The sequence below is a fragment of the Mirounga leonina genome, unplaced genomic scaffold (genome assembly GCF_011800145.1).
Source record: "Mirounga leonina isolate KUSES-001 unplaced genomic scaffold, KU_Mleo_1.0 Mir_168, whole genome shotgun sequence".
Classification (NCBI taxonomy): domain Eukaryota; kingdom Metazoa; phylum Chordata; class Mammalia; order Carnivora; family Phocidae; genus Mirounga; species Mirounga leonina.
In genome coordinates, this window is record NW_023270426.1 from 12428148 (window position 1) to 12438622 (window position 10475).

A 10475-nucleotide genomic window follows, 5' to 3' on the forward strand; every position below is an offset into this window, starting at 1 on the left:
AGGATCATGACCCGAGCCGAAGGCAGTCGCCCAACCAACTGAGCCACCCAGGCGCCCCTGTGATATTATTTCTTAATGACATAAAAAGTGAGCAGGGAGCAGTAAGAGTGATTAGGTAAGGGGGGGGGTGTCACTGCAAGTGTGGGTAAGGTTGGTAAAAACTGAGGGTTTGCAAGGCTATTTGCTTCCTCACTGTGTTTAGAGTGTGTAATATCCCAGAGAGGAGAAGCCGCATTAACTGGGGTCTCCTTAGCATCGGAAAGACATACTGGCATGCTCTAAGAAAGTCCTTTGAAAATGGTCAAAAATGTGGTTAACTCCTGCAGGGAAAAGATTAATGGGAACATTGATTCTAATAGGGCCTTTGTAAAGTAGAGTTCTTACCTGAATGGAAGGGAAAGAGGAAGTTAAAGAGAGGAAAACATGAGTGGGGGGTGGGACCACATGAAGGAGAAAAGTCAAAATCAGGGAAACTTAAGGACGAGAACTTCCATGGCTGTGAGAACCTCAGTTTATGTAACATATTCACAAAGTAGAAGAGGAAGATTTGCTTTATGAGACACTGAAACACAGACCTGAGAAAATGCCAAAGGAAAGCAGCACAGGGAGAACCTCCATTGGTGGCAGGGATTCGGAGGGGCTCCACAGACGTCTGCCTCCCCCTTCGTGGAGCCACCCTCACATCCTCCCAGCCCCCAGCACCCAGATGAGAGCAGAAGCCTTGGGACAGGCAGGGGCAAGTGCTCCTCACTTACAAGATCCAAAAGAAACCAGTGAGTCCATGACCTCATCTAGGATTGCTCATCTTCTCTGTTGCCTTGAACATCTAAATAACTTTTAGATGTAATCACTCCGGTTTCTAATGATATTTTCTTGGCAGGTAGGAGAAGAAAGCAGCTATGTTCACTGAGGCTTAATCTCCCAGATGAGACAGAAAATAGGGGTCCTTGATCTCTTGCAGTCATTTGAAGTGTATTAAGATCTAACATAAGAGGGCTATCCTAAAGGCCCTGACCTCGGGCAGTTACGCTTAATTTGGCTGTTCCATAAACTCCACCTGGACACATGGTCCATGCAGGAGCTCAGTAAGCCACTCGGAGGTAAGAACTGAGGTAAGAACTTACCTAAGCCATCAGATGACATCATGTACATGACTGCGTAGGAGATGCTTCTTGAACAAAAGATTTAGAGATGAAAAACACTACAAAAGTCTGTCTCTGAAATTAAAAATCTGCTGGAATTTTAATTTTTTTAAAAAAGCTTCATTCACAAATGTCAAGTTTCCCCATTATGCTCAGCTTTGATTATCCGCGGCCTGTCGGCCCAGCAACCATCTTGTTGCTCCATGGCCCCCAGACCTCCCACGGCCAAAGCTAGCCAGATGGCTGCCCTGGATGGCAAAAGAAACCAGTACATCTGAGACTTCAAAAGATATGCGACTCAGGCTGTCCCAAGCCTCAAAGTGGGGCCCAGGAGTTAGCTGCCTATTCAAGATAGGATACGAGGAGTATGAGAACAAAAAAGGGAACCAGGGGACATGGCCAGACTAGTGGAGGAGCAGGTGGAGTTGGAGACATTCCTGAAGACGTCACAACAGGGAGGTAGTGACAAGAGGAGGAAAGGCAGGAATGGAGTAGAGGGGAACTATGAAGATGAACGAGCAGGAATGGATGACAGTTACATGAAGTGCTGAGACAGGGGCTAGAGCTGAAAGTCTGGCGCTAGGATTCAGTTATCAATCAACTGATAGCAATCAACTACCATTTCAACTGGTGGTGAGCATCCCTATGCACATCCTTTGAAGGCCTTGCAAGTGTTCACCTGTAATTCTTTGTAGCCACTAGCGTACTTAGCAACTATCTCTTATATACCCTTTCTTGAGAAGCTACAAGATGAGAGGTATGGGCCCTGCCTTCCAGGGGCTCCCAGTCAGGAGGGGATGGGGTTACAAGAGATGGTTCGGCTGACAGTGTACAATCAGCCCAAAGAGGGACATGGAAAAGCTTCCCAAAGGCGCTAATACTTGAAAAAGAGGTACTACCCACGATAGGTACTCAGTTACTGTTTGTTCATTAATTTTGATTTGTAATGATTACCCAGAAAATCGTTAAAGGACTAGGAGCTAGTTCTTATCACCACTGTTGTTTTGGAGGTTTTTTTTAGGATTTTATTTATTTATCTGTCAGAAAGAGAGAGTGCACAAGCAGGCAGAGGGAGAGGGAGAAGCAGGTTCCCCACTGAGCAGAGAGCCCGGTGCGGGGCTCGATCCCAGGAACCTGGCATCATGTCCTGAGCCAAAGGCAGAGGCTGAACTGACTGAGCCACCCAGGTGCCCCATCACTACCATTTTTATTACTGTCAATGAAACAGATAAATCTAACCATTTTAGTGTCTAAGGCTATAATCCGAAAAAATACTGTACCTTACCTTTGGCTGAGATGGGGAGTGCACTTAGAATTTTTTCTAATTATGAGGCATCTTCTTGTTCTACTTATCTCATAGCAAAAAGTTTTAAAAGCTTTTGAAAAGATCACATTTTGCTCACTTGAAATATGCCTGTATATTTTAGCATAAAATATACTTGGCAGATGCTAACATAATCGGATGGCTACGCCTTGCAAAAACTTGATTTCTTTTTAATCAAATTTTTAGAACCATACTGGGTTTCTTGCCAGTTCTACAATAGTGAGCAATAAATACATCATTAGATTAATGGTGTTCTGATGATGGATTACTCCAAAGATACTCTCAGCCAAGAAGAATAAGCCCATAGTCTCATTGTGCAAAGATTAATAAAATATTGTTTAAAACACAGATACTGGCTTAATATAACAGGGAAGAAAACATTGCAAAATAGAACACAACAGCCTGGTTTGATAATGTAGCGATATTGATCACGGATTTTCCTAAGTACTTTAGAGCAGCCACACGATTATATATGCCTCTGATTAGACCCAGAGATGAGAAGGAAAAAGTTATAAAAAAGGAAACTAACCAGAGGAAGGCCTGCTGCTATAATAAATTATTTAAAGCAAGCAGGGCGAGCAGGTTGTGAAGACAATATAAAACAGAATCCAATGCCCCCAAGAAACCCCAAACCATCAGCACCTGTATCTTTCCCACCACTCTCCCCATCCCATCTAACCCCAACCCTTCACTTTTTGTCAGTTCTTTTCTCAGAGCTTAACATTTGTTTTTCTTCCATAACCTAGGATGCTGTCTTCAGTTATATTCCTCAGCTTGAATCTGAAGAGTGTCTGTCTGCAAGGCCACAGATGAGTGCATCTGTCACTTCATTCATCTGGATCTTAAATTTCCCATGGAAACTATAAGCTTGGAATACCTAATATGACACACTTATCAACATGACTGAGTATTCTCCTTTTCTTTTTTTCTTATTGTTGTTGTAGTTAAATCCACAAAGCTCAAGCTCAAGTAAAACTTCTATAGCCAGTGACTGTTCTACATTAGAGGATGTGACTAGGCCCAAAATACTATGAAGTGAAGGTCGAAGCCCGATAAGGGCATGTTGGAAGGAAAATAGTCAAAATAGCTAACATTTAAGTATTAGGAGATGTTAAAGGGGCAGACCGACTTGAAAAGTAAATATTTTATAGGTAGGTTTTGCCATGGAAATAGGGAGTGGGGAAAGAAGGGTAGAAAACTAGAAAAGCCTTTGTCAAATTCCTTTTACCAAAGAATTTTGTCAGAAGTATGCCATGGCCAAAAAAAAAAAAGAATTGTTGCTTAGAAACTTGCAGTGACCCATGGCCCAGTTTCAAGAAAAGTAGCATTCTAGTTCTAGAGTTTTTTAAGTAGGCACACAAATCCCATTGTACAGTCAGGGGCTGTGATTATACATTAGGCTTTTAAAATTTTCTAGGTCCATTCATCATGCAGAATCTGGGCAAATGAAATATAAACAACTCTATTCTGCCAGCATAAAAACATTACTAGCAGCATAAGAGGACTCAATAGGCATCATCGTACAGGTCTAAAATAATGAGTCCAAAGAATTCTACATACAGGCTTTGCTGCCATTGTGCTCTGTGACCTTTAGCAAATTATTTGCCATTCTGGTCAAGCCTGGCTGGTTAAGGTTAGGGTCATTGAACCAATTATCATATATAAACTTTATAAAGAAATTTTATAAAGAAACTTTATAAAGAAAATTGTTTCAAGGTCACATTTAATATAAAAATAAATTTGAAGAAAGAGGTAAAAAAAAAACAAACCGTAGATGATATGAATGACTAAGCATAATCCTATCGCCACTACGCTAAATAAAAATAATTCAAATGCAAGGCCAATTTCTCAGTTATTGGTGTTATCTTTGAATGTGAAAGACAGGATCTAAATATTATCATTCTTTTGCGGCTCCTGTTTGCTCATCTGTAACAAAGTGGGAAAAGGATCATTGTACTCAAAGGATTGTTAAGATAAGTGACCTATAAACATGCCTGCCAAGTGTTTCTTAAAACAGAAATTGCTCCGTGAAAGTCCCAGTAATGATCCAGTGGCCTGGAACAATCCAAGTTCAGTGTCTCAGCCTCTCCACGTCCTTTTGTCATCAGGTGTGTAAATATTCCAGGCACTTCTGACCTCTGAGACATCATTAGGTTTTTTAAGTACATGGAGGTACAAAGGGGGAAGGGGCAACAACTTCTGATAGATCCTTTCTCTTTAAAACCTTACCTAGAAGTTTTAAATTGAGAATTATGCCAGTCTGAAATGGGAGAATAGAGCCTGAATGTCAGTATCCAACTATAAATAAAAACTGATAGGCAATCATTCATAAGTCCAAATTCCCACTGATTTGAAAAAAGAAGTAGCAAATCAATTTTCAACCTATCTCTCCACAATGCTGAAAGATCTATCTATCCAATTAATAGGGCAGCTCAAAATACTTCTACAATGAGCCGCGGAACATGAGAACACCTCGGTCTCTGGACAGTTGGCCCAGGACACTTTCCTGACTAAGGCAGATCAGCTACGGCCTCCCAAGGAGATCCCTGATCTTGGGTAAATCGGGTACTAGTCCTGCTGAAGTTCTAATCTACAAGCCTGGAATGGCTTTGGAGTCAAAGTTGGCTCCCGAGGACTGAGATTCTTCTATTCTCCAGGGAGAAGTGTCCAACCATGTGAGTTATGACTGGCAAAGTCCCCTGAGAGCACCCCAGAAACCCACTGGACTTGGAATACAGAACAGAGGGACTAAGACTGGGGAGGGGTCTTAAATTACCTTGCTTCTCCAGAGAGACTTCCTTAGACTTGGGGCTAACCTGGAATAGAGATAGCTGAGGATTCCAAAAACACTTCTGAACACAGAACCAAAGGTGCCATTGTTGAGGACAGGGTGTTAAAGAATGTTGCCTATAAATTTCATAAGGCTGGTAAATGCCATCTGGAAATACCAGAACAATTACTTGTTAAATTAACCCACAGACTATGATCATCCTTTTATATCATAAACACCATTCCACTGTTTCTCAGAATGTGGTGAAGGGAACCCTGGGATCAGAATCACTTGGGGGGTGCTTGTTCAAAATACAGATTACTAAACCCCACCCTAGACTCCTGAATCAAATCCCAGAGAACAGAGTCCAGCCCTCAAACTGAATTTCTAAGGACCAACCTAATTGATTCCGATGATCCATATCAAGGCAGGAGAATTATTTTGTCTTTGTAGTCCATCAGAAATTTAAATACACTCACAGATTAGAGATAGGCATATTTTCCCCAAAATGTTTTAATTGCCATAAAAATGAAAACAATACTTCTTGTGATGAGTTCTTAAGAAACATTCCAGTTTATTCTGCCCACATATAATAAATAATAAACACCATTATTAAAATGTAATTATGAGCATAAAATTATTGGGAAAACTATCAACTATGCCTCTCAAAAATATTGCCCTTATTTTGTCACCAGAAGTAATTATGTTATTAAAGAAATGTATACTTCTTTTAAGTATCAGTTACTTGGCTGCAGGAACTTATTAAGCTGTTATACTCCTCCCATACCCTTTTAGTCATCAGAATTTTTGTGATAAAGGTCTTTCATTATTTCTTAAACTATAAATTGTGAACCATTGCAACCAGTGATTAGGCTGAACATGAATTTATATCCAGGTTATAAATTCCTAAAAACATGTTTCATTAGAATTACTAAGGCAGTCTTAACTCTAGTAGATTAAATAGCCTCTGCAATAAAGCTCTGTTTACTTCTATTAAGGATTTTTTTTTTTTTTGGTGCAAAACAATTCAGTTTTAATGCATTCTCTTAAGAAGCAAAAGAAAACAGTTTCTGATATACATACTACTGCAAAGCAGTAAACCAGTGTTGCATGGTAATGTGACAAGCACCACATTTCTTTTCTAGAAGGATTTCATTTTTTCTCTTATAAACTCCCTTTCCCAAACCATGGCTAAAATTATTTCACAAAATGTAGTTTGCCATTCCTGAAGAGTCAAACACTCCTTTTCTTCCTCACCAAATCACAAGTACAGGCTGAATATTGAATGAAAATAGAACTTGAGAGGCAGTCTTTGTTTGTAGCATGTTGTTCCTACTAAGGGTTGCCCCCTACCCACGCTCCACCCTAGTGCTCCAACTGAAGTGACTGAAGTGTACATGTTATGTTTTAACAGATGGGCCGGCTGGCGGCTGCTGGGCTATAAAACAGGAACTCGGAATCTGCACCGAATGGTATTGAACTAAATGCTCGTAAAGTTCACGGACATATACACTGATCCAGACAGACCAGGCAGATTCAGACATGCATACGCACACCCTCATCATACACCCCATAGATCGGAGGGTCTATCTCCCCCCACCAGAGCAAGTTCAAGGCTGTTTCCCCCTCCATATATTTCTTATTCACCTATCAATTTTATACACACACGCACATCTACATATGCATATACAAGCATGAATAGTCATAGCTCTCAACGTTTTTATATATTTTCACAGATCAAAATATTCCCAAATTGTGTACCCCAAGTCTCTAGGACGCTCAATAAGCTCTCATTCACATCCAAGAAGAATTACAAGAAAACATTATATTTAATTTTATTTGGTCCACACATAATACAAACTACATGTATGTAACTGCCCTCAGAAAAACCAGCTGCTTTGAGCCCCTATCATTACGACAGAGAGAGGAAAAATATCCCAGACTGAGTCACAGACGAAGTGTCAGGTTTAACCTTGAATCCTGTGTTGTCAGTTCCTGTCACAACTTCATCACTTAAACACCAACCGACCAGCCTGGTGGTCCCTCTCACGGTCTCGTCTCGGATTCTCCAGGGCTCCCTGCACTGGGACAGACAGCAGCTCCCCCTGGTCCTAAGGAAGTGCTTCGGCCACAGCTTGCAGGTGATGCGGAGGTCCGAGCACCTCATGAGGGATGGGGATACAGGTGCTAATAGAAAGTAATTACTTTACAAAGTTTAAGATCCGTGCTGTCAATTCCTCTCAGTAATTGCAAGGCACTGACGCCCCCTTACAGAACCTAGCTAGTCACTTAAGTTCCCTGACCGCTGAAGACCCACCCCAAAGACGATGGTCGCTGGCTCAGGCTACGGACCAGACACCTCCGCCGGGTCACCGCGCCGCACCGCCTCCCGCGCGGGGTTAATTTTTCAGAAACTGCACGGACGCCGCCCCCAGCGCGCGTGTCGCCGCCGCAGAGGGCGAGGGGACGCGTCCCCGGGCCCCACCTAATGATGGCAATTAGAACATGCCAAGTTGGTGAGAACGCAGAGCCGCGTCCCGGACCGAGCTGCGACTCTCTGAAACAAGTTCGGGAGTGGGGATACCCGCAAGGAGTAAATCCCACCTGGCCCTGACCTCCCCACAGCGGCCACGCTCGGACGGACGCACCGACGCCCGCCAAGACCCGTCCAGTTCCCCCCCAGCCCCCCGCTCGCCGAACAGCGCCAAGGGGAGCCGCTCGCCTCGCGCGCGGCCACTCACCCTCCTCGCTGAGTCCGGATCGCAAACCGACGCCCCTGTTGCGGGTCCCGAATCCCAAGTTGCCGCGAACCGGCGACTGCTCTCGCCCTAGCGGACCCCGCACATCGGTCCGGGCAGGTACCTCCGAGGGAGCACGACAAGCCCGGCGGGCGCCCCGGCTCAGCAGCCGCCCGGAACGCGTTGACAATTCATGGACCTGCTCAGCGAATGAGGCGGACCGCCGGGCTGAGGCTACCGGGCTCCGGAGGGAGGCGGGGCCGCGCGGCGGGCGGGGCGGAGCCAGTCCTGGGCCGGCCCCCGCGGGGGCGGGGCGCCTTTAACCCGTGACTGGCGGAGCCCGCAGCCAATCGCGGTGACTCCAGGAATCCGGGCGGCCGCGGGCCGGGCCGAGCGCCCGGCTCCGCCCCGCCGCCGCCGTCCAATCGGTCGCAGCCGAGGGCTGGCGCGGAGACGCGCCGGCGGCGGGGAAGTTGGCTGCAGTGGGGAAGCGGGGCTGCGGACTGGCGCTGTGGGGACGGCTGCGCGGGGATCTGGGTGCCTCGGGAGGGAAGTGGCGGCCCCGGGAGGCCCTGGCTGAGAGAGGTTTGGGGCCACCGAGACCCCTAGGGGTCGCGGAGTGTCGGCGAGCTGTGGAGCGAGAAGCCTGGCCGCCCGCGGACCGACTCCGGGTCGGCAACGCCCACACCTGGCGTCCGCGGGAGGCGCCGAACTTGGCGGCCCCGAAGGAGCCCCAGCGGTCGGAGGAAACCGAGACCCAAAGAGGGTGAGTCCCGGGCCGCATCACACCGTCACAGTTGGAGGCCCGGGCCCGAACCTGGGAGCTCCGGGCTCCTTGGAAAAGGTTGTGGTTGCGGTTTGGTGGTTCTCTCCGAAACGAAACTCCGACTCTGCGGACCTCCTGGAAAGTTCATTTACACGTCCCCTCCTCAGCCCCGCTGTCTTACCGCCAGCGGCAGGGAACCCGACCAGGCGCCCAGGCTCCCTTCCCGACCCGAAGTGCCTGAGGCACCTGGGCAGAGCCCGGGGGTGGAAGGGAGGCTCGGGCGCTAGACGGCGCCGGAGCCCCCGAGACCCACCCTGGGGCCGGGCTGCCCTGTGGGGAGGCGGCCGCAGCGCGGCTCCTCCTGTGCTGTTCCTTGGGTCCGCCAGAGGGCCGGGACCGCCCATCCTCGCGGGCAGGAACCCCTCGGAGCGAGCCACCTTGGTCCCACGATGCACGTTCACGGCCCCTGCCCCTTCCGAAGTGCCGGGACCGAGCTCCGGGAGCTCCCTAGCGGCGGGCACCGGAGGAGCCTGAGCTCCCTGGGCCGGTCGCGGCTGAAGAAGGAGGCTCTGTGGGCTCTGGGCGGCCGGGTCACTGCCGCTCCTTTTGTGGGCGGGTAGGCTCTTCAGCCTGTTTTTAAGCCCTTACCTTGGCTGCAGCATACACACATACGGAGCTGTGGGTGTAACAAGCCCAAAAGCAAAGGGTTGGGCGTTGCTTTCCAGGCTGAGGCCTAGAATCTTAGCAAGCCCCAGACCGTAGCTTTGGGTGCATAGCGGCCTCTGCGTACCTGGAACTGCGCCTGCCATCAGATAGGCACTCAAACCATGTTAGTAAATGGAAGTTAAGCAGGACGGGAAAAGGGTCAGGCCGTCTGGTGCCCCGACAGCTTCCTCACTGACCATTGGCTCCCTCAGATTCAGGAGTCCTGAAGGTTTTAGTTTCTCATGTGTGAGGGACCAAGGACCTTTACAGGTGTTATTTCAGTGCCAGCTTGGCCCTCCGGAGGACCTCCTAAGGACCTGCTCAGCTCTCCTGAGCAATTTCTGATGAGACTGCCTGGCAAGACGGAGGGCAGAAGGCCTATAGCTGAAAGGAAGTGAAATGGCCCCTCCAGCAGGGAAGGCTACAGCTCTGAGGTGAGCTCGGGCCTGGTTTGAGTTTCAAGCGGCACCTCCTCAGCTCCCTGTCTCAGTGGGGAAAGGCCCATAAGGAAGGCAAGAAAATCTGGGTCTGGACAGTCCTTAGTAGGCCCTGAAAATTGATATGTGATGCAGAAATTGCATGTCTTTAAACCCCTCCTCATTTAGTGGATCAAAAGACGGGTACAGGCGAAGGAGTCCATTCCATTCAGTTGCAACAGTTGCTTACCATGCTGCTTAGAGAATGGCATTTGCCCACAAGGAATTAGCTGTAGACCACCTGAATGGGATACACACCAGGTCTCTGCCTAGGGTGGGATGGGAGGATCAGGGGAAAAATGTATTTCCTTGGATTCTTTTTTTCCCCTCTTCCTGAATATAACTAGAGAAAAAGTTTGCCAACAGTGTTTATCATATTAACACCCTGTGAAGGTTTTTCACAGATGCTAGTGATTATTTTAAAAATCACCTTGGTAATAGGAGCCAAACATCGGCTGTTGACTGTACTTGCTATATATAGTATTTATGTTAGATGATGAAAAAAGGAAATAGGAAATTTGTTTTTATGAAATAAGTCAGAACTAGACGAGAGA

The 10475-nt window shown here is 47.1% G+C and overlaps 1 protein-coding gene across 1 annotated transcript in view; it reads right to left on the minus strand.

The window, feature by feature from the left end:
• Positions 1 to 8197, minus strand: part of MARCHF3 (membrane associated ring-CH-type finger 3) — a 133024-nt gene extending 124827 nt beyond the window's left edge. Inside the window, exon 1 of the mRNA XM_035014029.1 lies at positions 7978 to 8197. The gene's annotated coding sequence lies outside the window, so the exon portion shown is untranslated. The remainder of the gene's footprint in view (positions 1 to 7977) is intronic.
• Positions 8198 to 10475: the final 2278 nt, after the last annotated feature.